The sequence below is a fragment of the Xenopus tropicalis genome, chromosome 7, assembly GCF_000004195.4.
Source record: "Xenopus tropicalis strain Nigerian chromosome 7, UCB_Xtro_10.0, whole genome shotgun sequence".
Lineage (NCBI taxonomy): Eukaryota > Metazoa > Chordata > Amphibia > Anura > Pipidae > Xenopus > Xenopus tropicalis.
Window position 1 is genome coordinate 5,561,815 of NC_030683.2, and position 14,231 is coordinate 5,576,045.

The window sequence follows — 14,231 nt, forward strand, 5'->3', positions numbered from 1 at the left end:
TGGGCTGGCAGATAAAGCCACCCCCCCATAACAAATGTTATACCCTTTACTTAAACGCAGGAATAATGGAGAATTGCCCATGAACGGGGCTCTTTCTGATTATTTGTTGAAAGAGGCCAAAGTGGTGGAAGGGTAGGCTGATAAATTAAAGGGGCAGGATTATATGAGGTAATTCACCGCAACCATCGCCATTTGGTTCACATTCTCATCTGGGCCTCATTTGCTTCTTTCCTTTAAATTGCTCGATAGGGCTTATTAGAGCAATCGAGCGCTTCCGTTATTTTATTGGGTAACCAATTAAGGCCGATAGGCAAAACGCGGGTGGGTGTGAGATTGCTGCCGTGCCCCCCGTGCCAGGCAGACAGGGCCCTGTAACTTACCAAGGTGGCGTTAAACACTCTTTCCTATTAAACGCAAAGGCCGCTGGCGTTATAAAACGTATACGAGCTTGGAGCCATCGGCGGAAGGAACTAAAACTATTTCATTTAAGGGCAAATAAAATATTGCAAGGGGTGAACTGCTGGTGCTTTTCCATCAATTGCCCCCTGACTCCAGTACCTCTTGGCCGAGGCACTCTCTGGGCCCCCCGATGGCACCCTTGATCTAAAGTGTCGCTCCATTGTGTCCTACTGTCTTCTCTCTTGCCCTAGCCTGTATCCATCTTGTCGTTATCGCTGAGTCATACCATCTGTCGTACTGTGTCACTCGCATCTTGAGAGTACTGTCTCTCATCCTTGCCCTACTCTCTGTCCCTCCACTCTTGTCGTTACTGTCTCCATCTTGCCCCTTACCTGTCTGCCGTCTTGTCCTACTGTCTCCATCTCTGCGCTAACTGCTGCGCATCTGCCCTACTGTCTCGTCTTGCCCTACTGTCTCTCCGTCTTCGGTCCTAGCTGTCCCTCCCGTTTCATTGGGCGCGATAACTGTTCTCCGTCTTGCCCTAGGACTAGATTTCTGTCTCTCATGCTGTGCGTCTATTGGGCTGAGTCACTACATCTTGCCCTAATTCTGTCTCCGAGTCTCTAGCCTATATCTGTCTCCGTCATTGCCTACTGTCTTCGTCTTGCCCTACTCGTCTCCGTCTGCTCTTACTGTCTCCGTCATTGCCCTCTACGGAGCTAGTCACCTCCCAGACTTGCACACTATCTGTTCGCATCCTTGCCCTAATCGTTCTCCATCGTTGCCCTATTTGGGCTGTCTCCATCTTGCGCCTATTGTCTCCATGTTGCACCCTAAATGTCTCCGTCGTTAGCCCTAACAGGTACTCGTCTTGGCCCTACTGATCTCTCTCTGTCTTGCCCAAGCTGATCCCCTCCGTCTTGCTCTACTGTCTCCGTCTTGCCTACTGTCTCCGTCTTGCCGCTACTTGTCTTCCGTCTTGCCCTACTGTTCCGTCTTGCCCTACTGTCTCCGTCTTGCCTACTGTCTCCGTCTTGCCCCACTGTCTCCATCTTGCCCTAGCGTTCCATCTTTTGCCCTACTGTCTCCGTCTTGCCCTACTGGTCTCCGTCTGCCTACGTCTCCGTCTTGCCCTACTGTCACGCATCTTGCCCTATTCTGTCTACATCTTGCCCTCACTGTCTCCATCTTGTCCTACTGTCTCCATCTTTGCCCTACTGTCTCTATACTTTTCCTTACTGTCTCCATCATTGCCCTACATGTCTCCATCTTTGTCCTACACGTCTCCATCTTGAGCCCTGACTTGTCTCCATCCTTGGTCCTACTGTCTCCCATCTTGCCCTACTGTCTCCATCTTGCCCTACTGTCTCTATCTTTCCTACTGCTCTCCATCTTTCCTAACTGTCTCTCAATGCTTGCCTACCAGGTCTCATCTTGACCCTATACTGTCTCCCTCTTGGCCCTAACTCGCTCTCATTATCTTTTCCTACTGTACTCCATCTTGCCCTATATTTCTGTTCTCTATTTTTTTCCTAATGTGCATCCATCTTTCCCTACTGTCTCCATCTTCGCCCTAACTACTGTCTCTATCTTTCCCTACTGTCTCCTATCTTTCCCTACTGTATCTCTATTCTTAGCCCTAACTGTCTCCATCTTGCCCTACTGTCTGCTATGCTTGCCGCTAACTGTCTCCCAATCTGTATCCTACTGTCTCCATGCTTGCCCTACTGTCTCTATCTTTTATCCTACTGGTCATCTCATACTTGCCCACTACTGTCTCATCCTTAGTATCTAACTTATGTCTCCATTGAGCCTCTATGTCTCCATCTTTCCCTAATACTGATCTCCATCTTGCACCTATGTATTAATCTGTCCCAATCTTGTCCTACTGTTCCCGCGACAAGCCCTACTGTCTCAATGTCTTGTCTAATACTGTTCTATCTTGCCTAACTAAATATTGTCTCCATCTTTGTCCAGCTAAACGCTCTAATCTTTTCTACTGTCTCCATCTTTTCCACTATACTGTCTCCATCTTGCCCCTACTGTCTCCATCTTGCCTACTGTCTCCATCTGCCCCTTAACGTCTCTAAATCTTTTCCTACTGTCTCCATCTTGCCACTTAACTGGTCTCTAATCTTTTCACCCTACTGTCTCCATCTTTACCTACTGTCTACATCTTGCCTAATAGACGTGTCTCTATCTTTCCCTACTGTCTCTTCTTTCCCTACTGGTCTCTATCTTTCCCATACTGTCTCATCCTTGCCCATCTACCTGTCTCCATCTTTGCCCTACTCTGTCTCCATCTTGTCCTAAAAATCTGTCTCCATCTTGCCTAAACTTGTCTCTCTCTTTTTCCTACATGTTCTCCATGCTTTGCCCTACTGTCTCCATCTGTCCTTACCCTGTCTCATCTTGCCTCTACCTGATCTCGCATCTTGTCCTACTGTCTCCATCTTGCCCTACTGTCCTCCACTTGCCCTAACTGTCTTCTATCTTTTCCTACTGTCTCCAAATCTTTTCCTACTGTCTCCATCTTGCCCTACTCGAGCTCCATCTTGTCCTCTAGGAGGGCTGTCTCCATCTGTGCCCTACTGTTTCTCTATCTTTTCGCTACTGTCTCCATCTTGCCCTACTGTCCTCTAATCTTAATTACCTACTGTCTCCATCTTTCCCTACTGTTCTCCATCTTGCCCTACTGTCTCTATCTTTCCCTACTGTCTCTATCTTTCCCTAACTGTCTCTATCTGCCCTACTGTCTCCACTTGCCCTACTGTCTCTATCTTGCCCTAAACTGAGTCTCAATCTTGGTCCCTACTGTCTCCATCTTGCCCTAACTGGTTCTCTATCTTTTCCTACTGTCTCCATCTTGCCTCTTAACTAGCTGTCTCATCTTGTCCTACTGTCTCCAATCTTGCCGCTACTGTCTCCATCTTGCCCTCCTGTCTCCATCTTGGCCCTACTGTCTCCCATCTTGTCATACTGTCCCGCCCATCTTGCCGCTCTGTCCTCCATCTTGTCCTACTGTCTCTATCTTGCCCTAGCTGTCTCCATCTTGCCTACTGTCTGCTATCTTTCCTACCTGCTGTCTCCATCTTTTCCTACTGTCTCCATCTTGCCCTACTGTCTCCATCTTGCCCTACTGTCTCATCTTGCCCTACTGTCGTCTAATCTTTTTCCTACTGTCTCCATCTTGCCCCTACTTGTCTCTTCTTTTCCTACTGTCTCGCATCTTTCCCTTACTGTCTCCTCTTGCCTACTGTCTCTATCTTCGCCTACTGTGCTCTATCTTTCCCTACTGTCTGCTACTCCCTAACCACCACTAAACTGGCTCCTTTCCCCCCCCCCGCAGATAATTTCCTCCCCACCACCCACCCGATTTCTTGCCTCACTATCTGTCTCCATCTTGCCGGTGCTAAGCTGAGTCCATCTATCTTTCCTAGCTAGAGATCTCCAATCATAGCTCTATACTTGTCTGCCTATTCTTGGACCTCAGATCTGTCTCTTCTTTCCTACTTGTCTCTATCTTTCCCTACCTGTCTCTATCTTTCCTACTGTCTCTATCTTTTCCCCTACTGCTCTCATGCCTAATCTTGCCTATCTGTCTGCCACATCTTTGTCCCTAGGCTGTTGCCATCTTGCTCCTACTGTCGCCTAAAAAGACAGAGGGACCCAGCGCCATTAGTATTTGCCCACGGGTTGCGACCTGGAACTCATGTGTGTGTGTGCAGGGCCCACTGATAGTGGTTAAGTGACACAAAACTTGATTCGTTGAGGACGCGGAGAACAACCAGGGGGGACCAGCCGGCTAGGAAATCAGGTTTAATAAGGGAACAAGGGCGCACCCTGGGTTTTTTAAAGGACAAGATAAGACGCTAACCTGGCATTCTCTCGACTGCCATCGGATATTTTAAAGAGGTTCAATACATAGAAAATTCTTGAGGGCACCATCCGTATGTACGCATTATGGTGCCACGGTTCAAAAACACAAATCACGACGGCGCACGGGGCTATAATTATTATAATAGATAAATTTGACGGAGCCGATCTATATTAGTAAATTTAATTATTCGTATTTATTTTGTTGATTTAATAGGTAAAGCCTGGCTGAAATAAGTTTCACCATTGTGGGCAGACTAATAAGGGCTGTGATTGGCTATTGGGTAGCCCAGTGGGGAGGGCAGCCTTAGGGAGGTTCAGGTTGGCAGGAACACACACTGTTCACACATTCTAACACAAACCTAGAGCGTGGTGCTGAGATGGTACTTAGGTTATTGCGCATAGATTGCAAATTATTAGTTACCACAGACTCGTGCGAAGATTTAAGACGACTCGGGTAGAGCATAACACTGCTTTAGGGAGGACCACTGTGAGAGTGGGAAGTCCAATGCCTAACGGGCTTGAGTCGAGCTTGAACCAATAAATTGGTGCCGATCCCTTTAAGTAACATAATATTCAGAGCCAGGGTATGTGTAGAAATTAAACGCAACCCTAGCTTTTTGCGACTCTAATATGCTAGAGCGCATAGTATATCGAAATAATGGGGCCCACCATATCACCTACTGGTCAAGAACTTTAACCTGGTTATCCTCACCTTCTAACCGAACTGTGGACCACAGAGAGGCCGACTGCCATAGGTTACACCCTACGTTGGTACTCTTTGTTTTTTAAAGGGGACTCCTACCAAAAATTTTTTTTTTTTGGCATAATGAAGACAAATACCTATATTTATTATAGCCAGACAAGAGTGCTGCCAAAGCCAAGCCCAGGCACCTAGCACTGCTGGTTCCGCCACGCTGTTCCTTTATCATAGTACCAAAATCTTAGCACGTCCGAACTATAAATATTCATTCCCTCTCTACATCTCACTTGCGATTCTGAGGTATAATCACTGTATTGTGTTAACTGATTCAGCGCGGATGTCTTGCTACCCAAGTTTTACCCATCTCCCTGCACTGCTGTCTTCTAGATAGCGCATCCTGATAACAAGTCTCCCACATTTTATCGCATTGGTTACACTAGCTATGCACACGATATTTCCTGTCGACTCTGAGCGTTGGAGTACATAAGTGGTCATTTTAAAGCAAAATGGCAATTTGTCAATATATTAGTGCGATAACTGAGAGATCTCAGCAATAAGCCGCTTGCTGTCCCTCTTACCGCTGACTTAGGCACCACAAATATACACTGACTGGTTGAGAGATCACTGCACTGATAACAAGCTGGGACACGCAAGGAATCACATTTCCAGTGCGTAACATCATCCCTGCATTCCTAGCCACAGCTTTTTATTTATATGTTACGTAGAGTAAAGATGTTCACTGAGATACACTCTCGGTCCCTTTCTCACATATGTTTCCTCTCTGAAAAGCTGGTTTTACTAGCTGCGCATACGCAAATCAGTCATACCTATTCCAGCTCTCCAATTATTCATTCCTTTAATTTCATTTTGCGTCACACTTCAGTCTCATGCTTAGGGGAGTTTCAATGATGTTCCTGTTTATTGTTGTATGTCATAATGATCACTAGAGTGTCTGTCACCCTTTTCCTACTCCAGGTCAAGCTTAGCTGGTTCTGTGACCTCCCTTCTGCGTGATATCATTGGACCTTCTACCCCGCAATACCATCCATGATTTGTCTTACATGCGGAACCTCACTTTTCTCAATCGCAGCGCGCTTCCTAGGAGGCTATATCTAGTTGTTACAGTCCACCGGTAAAGCTGTCTGTACGCTTGTCCCTGCTTCAATGCAATCTGGCTGGTTCGTGACTCCTGATTATCAATCTATCCTCCATAATATCATTATTTCTCACTAACTTAATTCTAACATACTTGTGACCTACATTCTACTCACCACTGGATTATTATAGTGTATATCGAATGTCTAGGTCCAACATCTGTCAAAGCTCTATTCAGTGAAATGTTAAGATGAATGTGTCCTGTCGCGCGTTTCCCTTCCCTGCCACCTGCTGGTTCTGACCTGCCTGATAACAACGTCCCCGCCAGACCCAATTCATGTGGGTTTCTCATTCTCTGACTGAGCTATTTTAAGTGTTAGTGTAAATGTTGGTAAAACGGACACACGTCCTGCGAGAGTGTCTGTTCCGCTTTCATGTCAGCGCGCAGCATCTGTTGTACATCTATTTTCCTCAGATTCAAGATCTCTTTGAGTCACTAATGACGTCCCCGCCAGTCACATTAAGTGATCTCATTTACCATTCTCACATAGGTGCTCCACTTGGGTCTATAAAGGTCTAGTAAGTCCGATGTTCACACTCTGTCACTGTGGCAAGAGACAGAAGTAAGTGTACTGTCCCTCTTCTCCACTTCCTTGCAGCTGACGTGGAGAGGTTCTGACCGCGCTGAATGTATGACGAGGACCCTATTCCAATTCATCGACTTCCTGCGCCACTTCTCATGGTACAGAGTAGAGCCTGATCCAATCTCATTCTCACTCTGGGGTTTTGATTACGCACTGTGATAATCCTGTTCAATTCTTTGTTTGGCTGTCCACTGTGTATAACCCTTATCCCAGGTGACTTGGGATGGTCTCGTGATACATGCAGCTCGATGACAAGCTTATCGCTCCAATGACCGCACATTCTTCATTCGCTGCATGCTCGCTATAGAGGATTTAAGTAGTATAGATGATCGTGAGTGAAACTGTCTTGTTCGCACCCTTAGTCGCCTTCTACCCGCGTTGCGTCAGCTGCAACCGGCTGCAGCTTGAGGATAGTCGTGTACTGCCTGATAGCGACACACTGGGCGAACCCATGCTCAACATTCATGCCACTATTTAATCTCACTGGGTTTATAGTTATGTGGTAATCCTAGACATCGTTAAGTGTCTGTACGCTTTCCCTTCCCCTTACGCTGCACTGTGACTGGATTCACATGACTCGGCTTGGACTTACTCTCAACGCCTCACCAGTCCACGCATATTAGCCCACGATTTCTATTTCAGCTCATCCGGTGTCTACATCGGGGTTTTCTATGATAGTTTATGTATTTGGGGAGGGTCATCAGATCAGTCACTGGTAGCCACACCAACAAGAACACCTAAAGGTACCAAAGGTGGTCTGTATCTCCCTATTGTCAACCTTATCATCGCTACGGGGAGTATCGGGACTGTCTACTATGCGTCCTGTATAGCGAACACACCTCAAACCCATGTGAATTAATGGGGACTTTCTACATATGCCAAACGATTGTCTACCCTACAAGATAATGGAGCGTTTGATTTAGAGAGATTTAGATTGCGCTGTAATCTCGTCACTTGGCGCAGAGAGCTCTATGGCGGACCTTTCGCTTTACCTAGGAGATGCTGCGTGGTCCTGATCTCTGACATAACAAACTCGCAACTAATAAATCGCGATTATTCTCCATCTCTCCTATGATTGTCCTCTATTCTTCTCCAGCGGTGTGAGAGAGTTTATATTAGAATGTAGTGCGTGATACCCTGCTATCCACTACCAATCAGGAGAGATGCTGATACCTAGAGCAGTCAGTTTGCCGCCCTATCCCCTGCACTGCTGGTTCTGACTACTGATACACTCCCGGCAATATCGCATTCATCCCTCATTCTCTTCCTGGTTTATAGTTATGTGTAACTGTCACTAGGCCCTGGAGTAGAGTCGACTCTGTCCCGTTGGTCGGACCTTCCTTCTGCCTCACTGGGCTCGGTACTCTGACCTCTCGTGATTACAAAGATCCAGCTCGCCTAGGAGGAGACCTGGAGAATGGCATAGGTTGTTCATTTTCGACGTGGACCTTGCGCATGCGATTTCATCTCGTGGCTTTCACTCCAAGTCTTTGTTAGTCTAACATGTCCACGTGTGTCTGCTCCCTTTCCTTTCCACTGCACACTTGCCATGAAGGTTCTTGATCACTCAGCACCTGCGATCACAGCACCTCAGCACCGCACTACAGCGGTTAGCATTCATTGCCTCATCTCCTATCGCACCCATGGCGCTTTTCCAGCAATTAGCTGTGATCAACTGTACTGCCGGGCTGAGCTCATGTGCGCGTAGCCCTGTCACCATCACTCCATGCAAGCGGGTGACAGGGTGTTTCTGTACACTCCGACTAGGCGAACCTCCGCCACTTAGCGGGCTTGTACTTACACCCTCAATTTCTCCACTGGCTTATATCACGTTTAGGTCGCTGTAACTGGGTTCGACTTTGTATCCTGGAAAGAAAGTGCTGTGAATCCCAAACTCTTTGTGCCTCTTGGTACCTCTCCTCTGTCGACTAGCTGCGTTGCTCGCGACTCGCCTGTCATAACACTCAGCCGGTCCATAATACCCTCACAATTCACATGCGTTGTTCTCCGTTCATCTATCTCTCACATGAGCGAGCGAGAGAGATGTACTAGTTTGTGGGTGAGTACAACTGTCAATCAGTTGGTCGTGTCTGATCACACGCCCGTCATCCGTAATCGCCTTTGGCGATCTCGAAAGTTTCACTTGACTTCCTTCTGAGAGAGTGCTAACTGTCACACACACACTCTCATATTAAGGTTGCACTTCACATACTTCATTAAACACACTCTATTCTCAACTGATGTTTATCTAGTTTAAAATTGATATATATTTTATCTATTGTGACCAGGCTGAAGTGCTACATGAGTTACCTAGTTCTACCTTTGAATTCCCTTGCTGTCTCTCTGGCCCTGGATTGGCCAAACATGCACCAGTAGTCCGTCCTCTCCACTCCCGCCCTCCCACCTACAGAGCTCGCCATATAGCCTGTGCTACATTATTGCTTGTCTAAGTCAAGAAGTTCATCAGATCAGAGAGAGAAGAGATCAAATTGAGCTGGCCCCTGGGTGCTTACTATACTTATAATTTAAAATTCATGTTTACATATCATTGGGAATGATGGTGTACCAACTTCTATGTCACGTGCTTATAGAAGATTTAAACGAGTCTTGGGTCCGGTTTCTATGTACCATAGACAAAAAAAGAAATATAATAGAATCACACATCTGTTTTCGCGCGCTGGAGTAAATTTACTCACCTTTCAAAGTGGGTGATACCTCTTTCGGCTTATTTGAGATCTGGTCGAGTTTTATTGTGTAACGCCTCTAATCGCATCCACTTAGGTGTGGTGAGCGCGGCGCGGATCTTGCGCTCTACATTCGAACAATCAATGGGGATAAAGTCCAGTGGAGAGAACGAGATTTACACAAGAATATAGATAAACTGCGGAGTGACGTAGAATGTGTATAAATTGCAAGATCTCATTATAATTTGTAAAGCAAATTGCCCTGGATCAGCCCCGCGCCGCAGACTTCCCCCCGTGCCTGTGCCGCAGCCCCACTCGCGCCCCACTCGCGCCCAACTGGCTCGGAACGTCCAACCAATCCCGTTCTGGGAAGGGAGCGACCCGCTAAATACTAAATCCCCCTGTCCCACAGATACAGTTTTACATCATGATTTGGCCTCATTTGCTTGCAATTTCAGCTTGATTGGATCAAACCGACTGCCGCTCACGGCCGACTGCCGCTCGTTTGTTTGGTCTATAAAGGGATGGGGCCCTTTAAGGATTCCCGGAGTCCCCGGCATAGCCGAAATCACTCCATTTAACCCTTGTTTAATCCAGTCTGCAGAGTGACTCCTCATATAGGTTTGGCAGTGAAGGGGTTAAGCACTTCAGGGCACTCAAACCTCTACCCCCCCCCCGGGCAAGACCCCATTATATGTACGGGGCATAAGGACAGGAGAAACCGCAATGATATTATATAGGGCTAATTCTCAGCAACCTTTCAGTTGGTCTTCTTTTTTTCTTCTTCATTGTTTTTGAATTATTTCCCTCCTTCTTCTGACTCTTTGCAGCTTTCAAATGGGGGTCACTGACCCCGGCAGCCAATGTGAGGCTCAAGAGGTCTCTCTTATTCACATACCAGGCTCTCACTTCCCAGTTGCTAAGGTCATTTGGTCCCTAGAAACCACATAGCTGCTGAAATTCCAAAACAAAAAGTCAAATAATTTTAAAAAGACAAATAATAAAAAATAAAGACCAATTGCAAATTGTCTCAGAATATGACTCTCTACGTCGTACTGAAAGTGTCTTTATTAAGATGTTCTACCCCAGGCAGGGGGCCACTGGCCGAGGTTTTGCCCCCGGTCTCCTTATTGCCCCCTAGTGGCCGCACTGCATCGCCGCACAGACCTCGGCTACAGAGAGCGGCAGAGAGAGGAGTGAGGGGAGATGAAACTGATAAATACGGGAAAGGAAATGAGAGGGCAAATATTCAGCAGTCGGATTATGGGATTAGGCTGGGAGGAATGTGCTTCTGCCTCCAGAGGAAATACCCCCATCTGTATATATATATATCTGTGTGTCTGCTGGGGTCTGTACTGCTACATATATGAAATTAAAGCAAATTCATATAAATCTATACATTATATATATAACCTCATACTGTACTGTCTAAGGGAAACACTATGGCACCCCCTACCCATATGTATAAATACAAATATACAGAGAGGGAATGTTCTGGGCACACAATAAGCTGTACCCCCATACTGTACTGTCTAAGGGAAACACTATGGCACCTCCTACCCATATGTATAAATACAAATATACAGAGAAGGAATGTTCTGGGCACACAATAAGCTGTACCCCCATACTGTACTGTCTAAGGGAAACACTATGGCACCCCCTACCCATATGTATAAATACAAATATACAGAGAAGGAATGTTCTGGGCACACAATAAGCTGTACCCCCATACTGTACTGTCTAAGGGAAACACTATGGCACCCCTACCCATATGTATAAATACAAATATACAGAGAGGGAATGTTCTGGGCACACAATAAGCTGTACCCCCATACTGTACTGTCTAAGGGAAACACTAATGGCACCTCCTACCCATATGTATAAATACAAATATACAGAGAAGGAATGTTCTGGGCACACAATAAGCTGTACCCCCATACTGTACTGTCTAAGGGAGACACTATGGCACCCCCTACCCATATGTATAAATACAAATATACAGAGAAGGAATGTTCTGGGCACACAATAAGCTGTACCCCCATACTGTACTGTCTAAGGGAAACACTATGGCACCCCCTACCCATATGTATAAATACAAATATACAGAGAAGGAATGTTCTGGGCACACAATAAGCTGTACCCCCATACTGTACTGTCTAAGGGAAACACTATGGCACCTCCTACCCATATGTATAAATACAAATATACAGAGAAGGAATGTTCTGGGCACACAATAAGCTGTACCCCCATACTGTACTGTCTAAGGGAAACACTATGGCACCCCCTACCCATATGTATAAATACAAATATACAGAGAAGGAATGTTCTGGGCACACAATAAGCTGTACCCCCCATACTGTACTGTCTAAGGGAAACACTATGGCACCCCCTACCCATATGTATAAATACAAATATACAGAGAGGGAATGTTCTGGGCACACAATAAGCTGTACCCCCATACTGTACTGTCTAAGGGAAACACTATGGCACCCCCTACCCATATGTATAAATACAAATATACAGAGAGGGAATGTTCTGGGCACACAATAAGCTGTACCCCCATACTGTACTGTCTAAGGGAAACACTATGGCACCCCCTACCCATATGTATAAATACAAATATACAGAGAAGGAATGTTCTGGGCACACAATAAGCTGTACCCCCATACTGTACTGTCTAAGGGAAACACTATGGCACCCCCTACCCATATGTATAAATACAAATATACAGAGAGGGAATGCTCTGGGCACACAATAATCTATACAGTGCTATAAAGCCTGCAACCTGCTCCTGGAGTTTCCCCACACCGGGGGCTCCCGTCTCCCCTGATCCCCTCCTGCCGACAGGAGAAAGAAACATCTGTTTGGGGCTTTTTATCTTTCTGTAATTAGAAGCATAAAGTGTGAAAGGGTTGGGGGCCCGGTGGCTTCTGGCGAGCACGTGCTGCTTTGGGCCTTGGGAAGCTCCGGAGGGGCCGGGAGTTGTTGGATGATATAAAGGAGCGTATTGTTTGCAGGTGGAAGGCCGGATTCCCTTACTGGCCAACGTTCCCTGCTCAGTGGCCACCGATAAAGCAGGAGGGATGCTGGGAGTTGTAGTTGCAGCTGAATGCCCATAGGCAGGGCACTACTCTGTGGATTAAACCAGTGGTCCCCAACTTTTTGTGCACCCCAGACTGGATTCAAGTAGGGACCGGGGCCACTTAGCACGGAGCTTTAAGTATTTTGGTCCTTGTCGCCATCCGTAGAAAGCTGTCATGGCTCGTTGGGGACCATAGGTAATTGGGACTGGCTCAGCACAGCCCCTGGCCCGGTGGTTGGGGACCCCTGAATTAGAGGTGCCAGAATGTGCCATGGACCATATTGAGCTCATCCAATCATTGGATCTGCCCCTGTGGCAGCAGAACTGACACTCTAAACAGCTCTCACAGTAACAGGGAGAATCCCTAAACAACTTACCCTTAAGTCTCAATTCAGTTGGGTGCTGGGAGTTATAGTTCAGCAACACTGCGGGGGGCGCTTGCAGCCCACCTTTCCCTCCCAGGGGCGAGCAGCCTCCTCAATGGGGACCTTTTTTCTCTGGGAATGGAAAATCTGCTCAGAATTTGTCTACAAACGTCACTGGGAGCAGCTGTGCGGCCTATAAGCCATTCAGGGCACGATCCTCCGCCGGGGCCCCTCGCATTCTGTATGGACTCGCGCCTTCAGCCGGGACCCTCGGCGTTTTGATGTTCAGCCAATGAGGTCAGAGCCCCCGGCGCCTGTGATTGGTCCTGGTGTTTGCGCTGGTTTTAGGGCTTATTCACTATATTGGCATTCCCAGTACCCAGGGGCCCAAACAGCCCCCCCAGCCCAATAAATAGTGACTGTCTGTGGCACCTTACAGCCCCCCTGACATTCCCAGTACCCAGAGGCACAAACAGCCCCCCCAGCCCAATAAATAGTGACTGTCTATGGCACCTTACAGCAGCCCCCTGGCATTCCCAGTACCCAGAGGCACAAACACCCCCCCAGCCCAATAAATAGTGACTGTCTGTGGCACCTTACAGCCCCCCTGGCATTCCCAGTACCCAGAGGCACAAACAGCCCCCCCAGCCCAATAAATAGTGACTGTCTGTAGCACCTTACAGCCCCCCTGCATTCCCAGTACCCAGAGGCACAAACAGCCCCCCTCCAGCCCAATAAATAGTGACTGTCTGTGGCACCTTACAGCCCCCCTGGCATTCCCAGTACCCAGAGGCACAAACAGCCCCCCCCCAGCCCAATAAATAGTGACTGTCTGTGGCACCTTAACAGCCCCCCTGGCATTCCCAGTACCCAGAGGCACAAACAGCCCCCCCCAGCCCAATAAATAGTGACTGTCTGTGGCACCTTACAGCCCCCCTGCATTCCCAATACCCAGAGGCACAAACAGCCCCCCCCAGCCCAATAAATAGTGACTGTCTGTGGCACCTTACAGCCCCCCTGGCATTCCCAGTACCCAGAGGCACAAACAGCCCCCCCCCAGCCCAATAAATAGTGACTGTCTGTGGCACCTTACAGCCCCCCCTGGCATTCCCAGTACCCCAGAGGCACAAACAGCCCCCCCCAGCCCAATAAATAGTGACTGTCTGTGGCACCTTACAGCCCCCCTGGCATTCCCAATACCCAGAGGAACAAACAGCCCCCCCAGCCCAATAAATAGTGACTGTCTGTGGCACCTTACAGCCCCCCCTGGCATTCCCAGTACCCAGAGGAACAAACAGCCCCCCCAGCCCAATAAATAGTGACTGTCTGTTGCACCTTACAGCCCCCCTGGCATTCCCAGTACCCAGAGGCACAAACAGCCCC